The sequence below is a fragment of the Sus scrofa genome, chromosome 14 (genome assembly GCF_054392235.1).
Source record: "Sus scrofa isolate SSC_HxYL_T2T_F1_AM1 chromosome 14, Sscrofa_HxYL_maternal_Yorkshire_Landrace_v2.0, whole genome shotgun sequence".
Taxonomy (NCBI): Eukaryota; Metazoa; Chordata; class Mammalia; order Artiodactyla; family Suidae; genus Sus; species Sus scrofa.
Window position 1 is genome coordinate 88,558,753 of NC_139396.1, and position 13,075 is coordinate 88,571,827.

Consider the following 13,075-nt stretch of genomic DNA (forward strand, 5'->3'; position numbering starts at 1 on the left):
GGTTGAAAAAAATGGAAAAGCAAGAGGTGTGCCTAGTTAACTGAAGACCATCCTTGGCCATGCCCAGGAAAGCAAGATTTTCACACGGTGCCATGACTGTATCATGGGAATGTTCATTACCCAGAAGTAGACCTGCAAAATACTATTATTTTCCTCCCCAGTTTCAAGTTCCCGGGGAGCTGTTTTCCCAAACTTGCCATGACGCTTTCTTGGTTTGAAGACCTGCTAAAATTAGTAGAATTCTTTATTTGAATTGGTAAAGAGGATTTTGTTTTTGAAAACTCCTTTTGACCGCAGACCCCATGCAGACCCCATGTAGATGTAAAGCTAGCATCACTAATAAGTCCGCTTTCATATATATATATATAATATATATTATATATATACACACATATACTATTTATTACATATATATCTTCACTGAGGTTTTCCCAACACTGAGAATCACTAGATAGGTTTTTTGATCTCTATTTAAAATATACACATCACTGATTTTGAAAATTATGTTTCAGTCCTTTAGCTTATTATCCAGGCAAGCACCTAAAATAACAAATCATTTCACTCAGTTGGTTGTTTGCATAAGGCTCATTGTCTGATATTTAAGCCTAAAAAAACCCAAATGCTGGCACATTCTATATTTATACATTTAGCAGCCACCTCGAACCCTTCCCCCACCTTCTCTCCAAAAAGCAATCCACTAATATTCATCATAAATGTAGCTATTGCCTAATATAGGGTTTCCAACTCTTCAGATGAGGCACACTGAAATGGCCAAGACCATAGATGTACTCATCAACATGTCACATATTTGGGTCTTTTACAAACCAAAACAGCTTCTGATGCTCTTCTCCCCATAAATTATAGAAAGTCTTTCCCTAAAAGTCATGGGCACTAGTCGGTGGCTAAGTCATTATCATGTTGAAATCACCCGCAGCATTTCCTTAAATGACACTATCTGCCTCTCAGCTGTAAAAGTCACTTACGTGTCTCCACCAAATCAGCAATAAAGTGAATAAACTCTAGGAAGATACCACAGCCTAACACAAATACTCCTAATGCTGAGAAGAATAAAGAAAAAAGCTTGCTTTTCAAAGAAAGCTGATTTCGTATTTCTATCAGAGAGTTATCAAGTAATACTGCTGGAGAAATAAAAAGTACCTTACCCAGAAACAGTCGAATTAAGCAGATGGATTTTGACAGGAACTGAATAATTAAAGTTTCCACTGCAGCTTTAGAAACTCCTGTTCTGTAACCCATTTTGTCAGCCAATGCTAAAGAATGTTTTTTTGGCTCAGGAACATAAAATCCAAATAGTCCCAGAGGAGAAGCTGCCTCTCAGCCTCGACACCTTCAGACACTGCCTTTCAAAGAACAACTCTTTCCCTTGGAAAAGGATCTGTCATTGACATTGTCATGTTAATTGGCCAAATTCAAACACAAGTCATCTCTAGAGCCAGCAATAGGAAGACCTTTGGGTAGACTGTTTTAAAACTTTTTCCTGAAGGGAAAGAGACATGCTAATAAAAAGTTGACCTTGGCATATTAGTCCCTAGCAATTAAGAACCCAAGACCAAAATGCTTTTTGTTAGCTGCTGCCAGCCAAGGAGGATTCTCTTTATTGGTCAGTAAGAAAAGGTGCCCAGACCTCAAAGTTCCATAGGATTATAAATTGTTGGAGGTGATAGGAACAAATTTCCATCCACATATAATCCCAAACCTTGTATCAACTAACAGTTTTGCTTTTCTTTCTGAAGCAAATTTCAATCCAGATCTGTTCACAAGAAGCAGAAATCTATGTTTAAAGGTGATGCACAGAGTCCCAGGGAGCCTGGCTCCTGTGTCATGGCCTCTGCACAAGGCAACCGATGGAGGCGATCTAGAGACAAAAGTGGAAGACAAAGCCCTCTTCCATAGCATGTTGTCAGGCCACCCAAGATGGCTGTTCTCTTGCTCTCTGAACGTCCCCTGCTTGGCCAGGGCCTGCTTCACCTACACCTACTCACGTGGCTGACCATCCTACATACCTGCCCCCAGCCCCAGCTAATGATTGTTCTAACCTTTAGGTCAGAACATCTCCACCTGGTAGCCATCAAAGGGAAGGTGAGGGGCGTGTCTCGCTACTGGTTTCCCTGGTAACCCGTGAGCCAACCTGACGTCATTTCCTGCATAGCCGGTGTCCTCCCCACTTCTCCACCAGCCAAGCCCGCCGCCACGTCCTGTCCATCTTCCTGTCTTCCTCTGCGCACGGTGGGACATCTCTCAAGGACCTCGCTTCAGGCAGGTAAGACCCCCAATCCCTGCCCCAATCCATGAAACCACTGATGTCTCTGTTGCTGAGTCCAGGCTCTTTCTTGGGTCTGGAGGTCTGGCAAGTTCAGAGCTTGCAGGCCTGCGGGGTCAGCCCTGCAATTGGCGGAGCAGCCAGGAGACCGAGGAACGCCAGTGATTGGGACACGTCAGGAAATAAGGAGGATAATGGAAATTGTGGGGCAGCCCCCTAACATGTGGGGCCCTGTGGTGCTGGCCTGGATGCTGAGGGCCACCAGGGGAGTCCAGAGAGCTCACGGTCAATGTCAAGGGTTGTGGAGATGCTGCCGACATTACAGGGGAAAAAGAAGTTGGACTGGCAGGCGGTGGCCGCAGCTGTGGCTGGTTGTTGCTTGTTGTGTTGAGGAAGCCCACAGACGCTGAGCTAAGAGCGGAGGCAAGGGTTAGGCGCCCAGGAATGGAGGGAAGATATTATGTTAGCTGTTAACAGCTGTGTTAACTGGCCAAGAAGTGTCAAAGCCGGGCATCCCTTATACAGCTCATCAGTGAGGGCCAAGTGCTCTCCCAGCTCTCAGTTCTCACCTGGCCCAGTGCAGGAGATGTACCCACACTCCTCTCAAACCCTGGAAGAGGTATTATGGGAACAGTGGTCCCTAATGGCTCTGCTGTTGTATCAAAGTGAGCCTTTTGGAATTGGTTTGGCTTTTCTCTTGGGTTTGTGTGTGTCTGGATACCTGAATCCAAATCCTGTTCTCTCCTTCTGGTTTTGACCCTCGTTCAGGGTCCTAGTAACTTGAATGGTGATTCATGTTCCTTTGAAAGTGAGGCATGTGAAAGTGAGTGATATGTATTATTGTCTCTGCTGTTATTTGTTTAAACTGAATTGGCTATTTCAAAACTGCAAAGAATTTCTGAAAATGTCCCAGATGGGATGCTTTTGATATTCTAAAACTGGTTTTTGCTTATGCCCTTAGAGGAAGGTATCTTTATAGAAAGAATTGCTCTTTCTCTTCCTGTGCCTGTGGGAAGTAAATGATCTACCTGGTGAACTTCACTGGTGAATTTTAATCACCTGTGATCTCTGGGAGTAAAGAAAAAGGCCTTTTTAAACTCCAGCAGGTAAGCTGTGGGAGATCTCTGTGTCTGTATAGATAGATGTTTGTCTATGTGTACCTTAAAAATATGAGCTATCTGTCTCCAAATGGTATTGCCAAGATTGGCTTATAGCTAAGTTCTGTTTAATTGGCTTAAAAGATACTATGTGCCCATATAAACTTACAGAAATAAAAAAATTCTAGAATAAATTTCAGATTCATGTGATATGGGAAACATTTCTGTAGTGAATTTGTATCTGGTATTGAAGCCAGCTTAAGTTTATTGGTTTGATTAACACAGACATGTCTTTGGAGTTCCTGTTGTGGCTCAGCAGGTAAAGAATCCAACTAGTATCCATGAGGATGTGGGTTCAATTCCAGGCCTTGCTTGGTGGGTTAAGGATCCTGCGTTGCTGCAAGCTATGGTGTAGTTCGCAGATGCGGCTGAGATTTGGTGTTACTGTGGCATAGGCTGGCAGCTGCAGCATTCGACCCCTAGCCCAGGAACTTCTACATGCTACAGGTGGGGCCCTAAAACAAGGTGGGGGGGAAGGCGCGTCTTTAGAGTCATCAGTGTTAAGTATAATACCTCTGTTGTACCTTGGTTTATTAGAGATCAAATAAGACCTTATTACATCTGTTGCAAAGTTGTCAGCAGGGAAGAAAATAACTATATGATGAAGCTTTAAGTAAATGTAAATGAGTTAAGAGCCTTTAGGTAAATGCTTATAGGAGTAATTAATGTTTTGGGAATGTCTGTGTGAAATAGTCTCTCCAGATTTTGGTAACCACATCCCACCTGCTGTCTGCTGCACATGGTGGGGGGTCACTCCAGGACCTTCAGATGTGTTAGACATTATTCCCCCCCCCCCCTCCCGCTTCCAATCCACAAAACAATTGATGGCTCTGTTGTTGACTCCAAGCTCAAGGTTGAGCAAGTACAGGGCTTGCATCACTGCAGGGTGCAGCCCCACAGATGGATAAAAAGTGCCATCCCCCTAACCCAACTCTCCCTGCCAAAGAAAACAAAGCAGAGCGAACAACTTTCTTGATCTGGGATTTAGATTTCTGGGCCTGAAGGTAAGATGTGTGCTACCGAAACCAGCACCATTTCTGAGTCATTCCTTCCCTGGCTCTGGAAATGACCCTGGCAGAGCCCAGAGATGGATGACTCTAGTTTCTTGGGCTCTATTAGCTTAAGTCCTATCCTATCATTTACTAGATACTGCTTTTTTTTTTTTTTTTTTTTTTTTTTTTTTTGCTTTTTAGGGCCACACCTGCGGCACATGGAGGTTCCCAGGCCAGGGGTCGAATTGGAGCTAGAGCTGCCGGCCTACACCAGAACCACAGCAATGCCAGATCCGAGCCGCATCTGTGACCTACACCACAGCTCAAGGCAATGCCAGATCCTTAACCCACTGAGTGACGCCAGGGATTGAACCTGCAACCTCATGGTTCCTAGTTGGATTAGTTCCCACTGCGCCACAGTGGAAACTCTGATACTGCCTTATTTTTGACAAACTTTTTCTGTCTGTTCAGATCATAGCTTTAAAGATGGTTAAATAAATGGCACAATTGGAATGAACTGGCAAAATCTCCATTTGGAGAGAGGAGAGTTTAAATACCTGAAAACATGTCAACTTTGGCTGCAATACAGTTTCTCTAAAACTCCTCCCATGGATTTGAAACCCCCCAAGCGTTTGTTCGAAGAATCACTAAGACTCTTACTCAACTGGCTGTAAGGACCTGGCCCTGGCAGGTGTACATGTCTCTTTTGTTTAGAAATCTTACTGTGCTGTGCCGCTAGTGTTGTGAAATAGTCTTGTGTCTTAGAAACAGAGCTGAAGACTCAATCTGTGTGTGCCTGAAAGTTGCAAAAGCCTAGGAAATTGACTCCCTCCCCCAGAAATGAGCAAAGTGTAAAATCAGCTCTAATTAAGTGACCTTGAAGCCAATCTGTCTTATGTTGGAGAAGCTGATGGGGCTCCCTGTACCAGGTCCAGGATGATGGGTACTTTGGACATTCCCTATAGGAGAGACTCTCAAGCCTCTTATAAGGTTGGGTACACCGTGGTGGTAGCTCCCAGGTAGAATTGGGGGCTCAGAGGCAAGGAGCAGGAGTTCTTACCTGCTCAGTGAGTTTCAAATCCAGCTGCAGCAGCTCTAGTCACTGTGGAGGTGTGGATTCTATCTCCAGCTTGGCACAGTGGGTTAAAGGATCTGGTATTGCTGTGGCTCTGATTCAATCCCTAGCCCGGGAACTTCCATATACCACAGTTGTGACCATTAAAAAAATAAAGAAGCAAGGAACAGAAAAAGGTCTTCAGAGTTTGGGAAGAGTATAAGAGTGACTGGATCCACAAGCATATACAGTGGGGGGAATACAATTTATTCTGGGCAGGGGTCGTATAATTTATGAAGAAACAAATATGAATGTAGAACTTCACCTTAGCACTGGTTTTAAGAATAGTTGGAAGAAATCCAGTAGTTTGCAAAGGCTGGTCTAATTTTAAAAATCACTCTCCCCTTCCTACTACCCTGTGCTCCTAAACACACACACACACACACACACACACACACACACACACACACACACACATACATATATATTTTATACAAATAAAATTAGGTTAAAGAATGATAGGTATAGTCTTACTCAGAAAGCTCAGGGCACACCTAATCTTATCTGCTTAGTTGGCCAAAAGACAAAAATGAGGTTAAGCTATTGTGACTTACCTAAGATCTGGTCATGATTACCACCCAGCCTCCTAACCCAGTACTTTTTCTACTACACTAGCTGAAATGTCAGACAAAGACTTTAACCACGGTAATAGGCACCATAACAGCCATCTTCCCAGCCTCTTCACTTATAGCACCTGGGATCACCAGGCATTTCAGTGGCCTACCCTCTCCCTCAGCATGGCTCCCACCCTTGCCTCCAGTCTAAGATCCGTCAATTAAAAAGCCAAGGGTCTCAGCTCATTTCAGCAAAGCCACAGAAATGTAACAGTGAGTGGACCAGGAAGGTGATCAGAGTTGAGTGGGGCTGGAGTGTGTTTGTGGGATAAAGGGATGGGGCTGTTGGAGATGGAAGATATTTTGAGGATATACTCAAATGGATCTTGAATGTCTTGCTGAGAGGTAAAGAATAGGACAGGCTAGGTACTTTCCTAATACATGGGTCCAGCCTACTTAAATCTGAACTACCATGAAAATTGTATTACTTACTTCCCCTGTTTAATGTGTGTGGTCTCACCAGAGTGGAGGCCTGTGAAGGCAGAGCCAATGCCTATCATGTTCCACACCACAGCCCAAAGGGCTAGCACAGTGCCCAGCTTATATAGGTTCTGCAAAGACACCGGTTTGAGGGATGCAAACACGACTATACAACTCCCCTTACACTTGTCACACTTGTGCTTTCTGGATCACTAGCCAGTGCTGATATTTTGGGAGGTAAAAAGAGCCCACCTGGCCCTGCCCCCTGTCCTTTTCCCCCATCAGTTACAAGAATGACAGTAGAGTTCTATACGCATATGTTTGTTCTAGATCAGTTCTATGGCACCTAACCCACAATACAACATATTCTCCCCATTGTAAACACTTCTGGGTCAAGCGACTTCTATAGCCTTCTGAAACCCCAAAGACAGTATCAAGAGGATAGAACAATGGCCCAGGAATGAAGAAGCTTTTCCTGGTGGCTCAGTGTCTGACTCATACCCAGACCAAGGACAAATCACTTAACCTCAGCTTGCCTTGTTTTCACTGTATGCAAAATAGAGCCTATAACAATACAAGCCTCCTCCTTCCCTCCAAGGGATATTCTGAGAACTGGGGAGATGCTATCTTGGAAGTGATTAGAGCTCTGGAGAACTGGGCTCTCAATACAAAAGGGGTGTTGTTCTCAGGTTGTGCTACAGCTGCTGTTTTCCAGCATGAAAGGTAGATATTGTCAGGTCTTTTGGCAAGGAGAGGAAGCTGTTCCTGTGTGTTGACACAATGATACAACAAGCAGGAGGGCAGGCACCTCAAAAGCTTAATGGTTCTGATTTCATTCATTGAATTGCTTCTTCCTCACCTCAAACCTCGATTTCCATGATTCCTTATGGATAGGTGTCATTTTTTTCTTTCCTATTTTCCCCAGCTGCCAAGACATCTGGAGGAAAACAAAGCTGGTCCAAGACATAAATACAGTTTTCCTAATTGAATCATAGGACGGGGGTGGGGCCAGGGATAACTACTGCTTCTTAAGACGTCATCTGCTTTTTTCAATTTAAGAATCAAAAGAGTTTTCTTTAACAGGGCTATATAAAGATGAATAAAAGCTGGGGCTATGTTTTCTGAACAGATATATGGTCAGATAGCCAAGAGTGTCTTTAGGGGCGCAACAAGACAGAAAAGTCACTGCCCTGGAAAAACAAGATCATAGAGAGATTGTGTACATAAAACATTCTGCTTTTGCAGAGATCATAAGTAATGGCAGAAATAAACGATTCACTGCAAAACAAGGCAACTGTAAATGACTTAAAAGTAAATGTCTAAGGGGAGTTCCCATCATGGCTCAGTGGTTAATGAACCCCGCTAGCATCCATTAGGAGGCAGGTTCGATCCATGGCCTTGCTCAGTGGGTTAAAGATCCGGTGTTGCTGTGAACTGTGGTGTAGGTCGCAGACATGGCTTGGATCCCGCATGGCTGTGGCTCTGCGGTAGGCTGGTGGCTACAGCTCCAACTAGACCCCTAGCCTGGGAACCTCCATATGCCACAAGTACAGTCCTAAAAAGACAAAAAAAAAAAAAAAAAAAAAGTAAACGTCTGAGACTGCAGAGCAAAGAATATATAATTCTGACTTTAAGAATTAAAAAGAGGTATTCAAAAGAGGTTATCCAGGCTCAGGGAAGGTGAGTTTCTCAGTGACTCTCAAGCATTGAGAGAAGGGTGTTCAAAGCCACAGAAACACAAAACTGGATGGGATAAGGATGGTGATCAGAGTCCAAAGTACAGGAGCACTGTGTCTTTTGGAGAGTGTTGGATGAGTTTAGACATGGAAGAGATTTTGGAGACGGCTTATAAAGGGTTTCCAAATGCTTGCTGAGAGGCTGGGAACTCATATGAGCAATGGGAGGCATCAAAAATATAGAGTTGACAAGTAGGATACAGGCTAAGCTTCAGGAAATATAATCCATGGAGTTTGGGATATGAGTTGGATGACTACTGCAATAATTCAGGAAGGAGATGGTGAGAGCCTGAGATAGCCTCTGTAAATGGCTAAAGATAGGGAAGAGGGAAAACAAGGTCAAATCAACTACAATTGCCTACAAACTGAATGGAATTCTTGAAACAGGAGGAAAGGTGAAAAGTTATGTCCAGGAAAACTGTGGTGTAACTATTCCATTCTGCTTAACACTTGAAGCCTAAATGGCCACCCTCCTATGCCGAGGCCTGTGGCTGCCTTATGAGTTTTAGAATGAAAATGTTAGTTCCACCAGAACAAGAATTGGTTCCTCCTTAGACTGAATCACTCTAACCAAACCATGTTCATGGAGCTGTAGACCATCGATGTCAGGAAAGATGCAAAAAAGAAATGCAAGAATGAAAATATGGTTTCTCTTACCCATTTTATCGCTCATCTATCTTATGTTGGTAAAACCGGCACCGAGATTGCTAATGAGGTAAAGACTTCTAAGTCTCTATAAAGTCCAAGTAGAGGTTAGAATTTGGTCTCAAGGTACTGAGTTGGAATAATACAACATATCTTAAAATTCCCTTGTGGCACAGGGGGTTGAGGATGGGCGTTACCACTGCAGTAGGGATAGCTGCTGTGGTGTAGTTTCCATCCCTGGCCCAGGAATTTTCTCATGCTGCAGGAGTGACCAAAAATAAATACATAAATATATAGAATCTCTTAAGCAACTTAATTCTGTCGAACAGTAGAAGAAAATAAGATCAGTCTCTGAATAACAACCTTCTTTAAAGCGTGATTTCCCAACAAGTTTATAGATAGAAAAAGAAAAGGGTTTCTGGACACTCTGGACTTTCCCATTCCATGTTGCGATTAATTTTTAAACAAAGGAATGGAGGATTATATTAGTGCAACTTCCAGAAAGAAACAGAATTCACTCTAAAATAATTCAAATGAAGAGACTTGCATGACAGAAATATATACAGAGTTGAGAGCAGGGTTAAGGGAAAGAATAAACAAGGGATGCTGAGGCTACCAGAGAGAAGAGAGAATGGAGGCAGTTCTGCCGGGACTAGGGCTGAGGGGAGAAGGAGAATGAGCAGGGCTAGCAGTATCGCAGATAGAAGCCATGATTGTGGAGGAAAGAAGTTGGGAAGGAACAGATGAGACATATCCTGAGACCTCTCTCTCCAGCTCTCTAGGATCCCTGCACTGCTTCCTATTGCTGAACCCAGTGCAAGCCTGTCAGCAAAGGACCTTGGATACATGATCCACAGAGTCAGCCTCCAGAGTGCAGAGAAGGATAGGGAAGGGGGAAATGGATCCTGAAAGGAAATAGAGCACATAAAGAATTATCAGGAGTTCCTCTGTGGCTCAGTGGGTTAAAGATCAGGAGTTATCACTGCTGTGGCTCAGGTCACTGCTGTGGTGTGGGTTCAGTCCCTGGCCTGGGAACTTCCAGTGCCATGGGGTTGGCCACACACACACACACACACACACACACATCGGCGCTAATAATAATAATGCTCTAAGTATGATGAAGACAAAACTGTGTAAACACAAAAGGAAAAGGAAAGAAAATTGCTGGTTATATAACATTATAAGTATATACTTTAAATAGTAAATAATATACAGTGTACTATAATATATGATAAGTTCACAAATACATCTAGTTTTAAATGTCTCTATATCAGCTAGTGTATATATATAGTGTGTACATTATACAAATGTATAATATGTACATATTTTCATTTGAAGATAGGTTTGCATAGGCAAGATGTTCTGGCCACATGAATGGCTGATACTGAAAAGGAGAGGGAAACTAGCTGTTCTTTCCATGTGTCTGGCTCTGTCCCAGATCCATTTTTAAATCAAAGGGTTGTAAACTGACTCTAAAGTCAGTTCTGTTTCAGGTAAATACAGCAAATGCTTTTTTGAGGTTCACAAGATACACACTCTGGGAGGAAAAAAAAACAAAAACAACTTCCATTTGCAGAAATTGTTCTCAAAAACCATGTTGATGGACATGTTTCTTTGAGGGCAGAGCCCTTCTCTACCACACCTATGCATCACACCCTTTCCTTTCTTCAGGACCCCAGTTAAAGTCATCTTTCCAGCTCTCCACGGTCATATTCTTTGTTATCTTTCTCATGAGCTTTATGTTATGACTTTATAATGATCTACTTCCTTAGGAAATAAAGACATGTTTTGGCTTCATTTGTTTCATCTTAATATTTGGCATAAACAAAAACAAATGAATGAGGTGAACTTGTTTCAAATGTACATGATTGGATGAATGGCTCTGTGAATAGCAAAATGCTATAGCTTGACCCACAGGGGCATTCTTATCTATTTGGAGCCTCTCTCTGATGTTTTAGGGTTAGAATCCATATCAGGTTCATAGTCTTAGTTTCCCTTTCTATGGAGAGACTGGTAGGAGAGGATGGGGGCTGGGGGGTGAAGAACTTTAAGCCCTTAAAGCATGTAACTCTAGTATCTAGATCCAAATGAAACCAAGATTATGGTGAAAGACACAGATGAATCCAGACAAGCACAGAAGTGTAGAAGAATATAATGCCACTCTTTCCACCAGCCAGTGACTTGGCAACTAGCTCACCACTGAACCCAGAGCAGAGAACTCAGCCATGGATACACCACCTTACCTGGTAGCTAGAGGAGATGCCAGATGCTCTAATGTCATTTGAGGTCAACAATCCATAGGGAGGTCACTAATCTATAGAGGGGCCATAACAAAATGTGATCCTAGCAAGCTGATGTCAAAAAGGACTCTTAATCTCTTTTTTTCCCATGCATAAGTAACTATACACTGCTCGTCAATGAGTTTTCCCTAAGCAGCCAGGCCATTGAAAACCATTTATGTGGTGCTGCGTATGTATTTTAATGGCATTAGTCTAAAGGTCAAGCAATGCAAAGAAAAGCAGCCAGGAAGCAGGCCAACAGCTCAGGCAGGTAATTGAGCATGCAAAAGCCCTCTTCCACCATAGCAACTAGTCACCTTTTTGTTTATTTCTCCACCACATGCTGTGGAAATGGTGTTCTTTTATTTTCTCTTCTCTGTTTATGTTAGAAATCAGTCATCAAGATAAGGATTATCCTTCTAGAAATAATATTGCTATTGGCGACAGTCTATCAGCAAAAGTTGGGCTTTCACTCTAGAAAAAGAGAGTCAAGGAGAGGCAGGTATCAGCTCTTAAACTATACCTCAGGTATCCCAGTGAAGACTGGAACAAAACTGACAGTGGAGGCGGAGCTTTAAAAATGTGGAAATCCCCAACTTCCAGTTCCAGTTTGGAGACCTGGCTGGCCAGATCATTGGGGAAATCCTTTTGTAATTCATTGCAACGCCTACTTGCGATAGTCACAGAGGATGACTCCCCTCCATTTATCCATCTGTCTATCTACCCGAAAACTCATATTTAGCATATAAGCAATAGTGGTAATAATAAGTAGCTAGAATTTCATTTATTCCTCATTGCATTCCAGAAGCTGGACCCATTGATTTATGTGTATTAGCTTCAGAGTGCTCTCAGGAGATCACAATAAAGTCCATCCTAAATCAGCATCTTATGAGTCCGTCACTGAAGGGCTCTAAATGGGATCAGAAAAGAGAGAAGACATGACTGGGAAAAAATGATATTAAGGACTACTGGATGTGAATGATTCTTCTCTTCAGACTCAGAGGTCAAAATGAACTTGAGTTATCATGGAATTGTCCCACAGCAGGAACATTAAGCAGTGTCAGCCCAGCCAGAAAAGGCCTGACTAACTATTGAATGGGGGAGAAATCAGAGAGCTACTTGTTGTCCTACAGATCCCTATTTTGGAAGAAGCTCAGCTGGGGAGACAACTCTCTTTCTTGTTCCTTCTATTGGTGGCCCTTAGGCAGGGTGGCAGCCAGAGCCCAGATTGCATTTCCCTCCGGCTCCTGAAGCTTCAGCCCAAAGCCTTCTCCATTGGCACACACAGTGACTGATTATGTGACATCCAGAAATTGGAGAGAATATTTCTGGATGTGCCCACTGTTGTGTGCTGCTCTGGGTGCTGCTAGAACCATCCTCAAAAGGTGAGAAGGAAACAAGAAGGAAGGGTCTGCCTAACTAGCCGGACATCTGGCCCCTTTTGGTACCCACCTATCCACCCCATCTCCCCCACCACACACACACTCACTCACTCACACTCCTTCCCTTTTGCAGGGTGTGGGCCTCTGGTGTGCCGATTGTTCTCAGGGGACACTTGGCCATACTTCCTTCATTCACTGCCACAGAACCAGAAAATGAAACAAAGCAAAAATGCTTGTCATCCCGGGACAGGTGAGAAAACTAATCCCTTCAAACTTCCCTGTGCTGGTAGGAAAGGCTCTGGATGACACAACAGAGCCCAAGTGATGCCCCCGTGCAAGGGCTGAGCTCCAAGGCTAGTTTGGTGCCTAAACTCTTGGTCCCTCTTTGAGATAAAAGTGAATGCCATTAAGAAATGGGGGTTCCCAAAGACTGAGAAAGAAGTGTGGGCTTTTAT

General features: G+C 43.3%; 1 protein-coding gene and 1 long non-coding RNA gene across 4 annotated transcripts in view; both read left to right on the top strand.

Annotated features, from left to right (window-relative positions):
* ZNF365 (zinc finger protein 365) overlaps positions 1–13,075 on the top strand; it is an 831,894-nt gene that overhangs the window by 516,940 nt on the left and 301,879 nt on the right. The gene's annotated exons all lie outside the window — the stretch shown is intronic.
* The window catches only part of LOC110256759 (uncharacterized), a 36,789-nt gene continuing 25,898 nt past the window's right edge, over positions 2,185–13,075 (top strand). For 2 of the 3 annotated variants that reach the window (XR_002338688.2, XR_002338689.2), the window contains exons 1-3: positions 2,185–2,281; positions 3,243–3,387; positions 12,754–12,870. This is a non-coding gene — a long non-coding RNA (uncharacterized LOC110256759). The remainder of the gene's footprint in view (positions 2,282–3,242; positions 3,388–12,753; positions 12,871–13,075) is intronic. The other variant, XR_014827742.1, reaches the window with a different exon arrangement.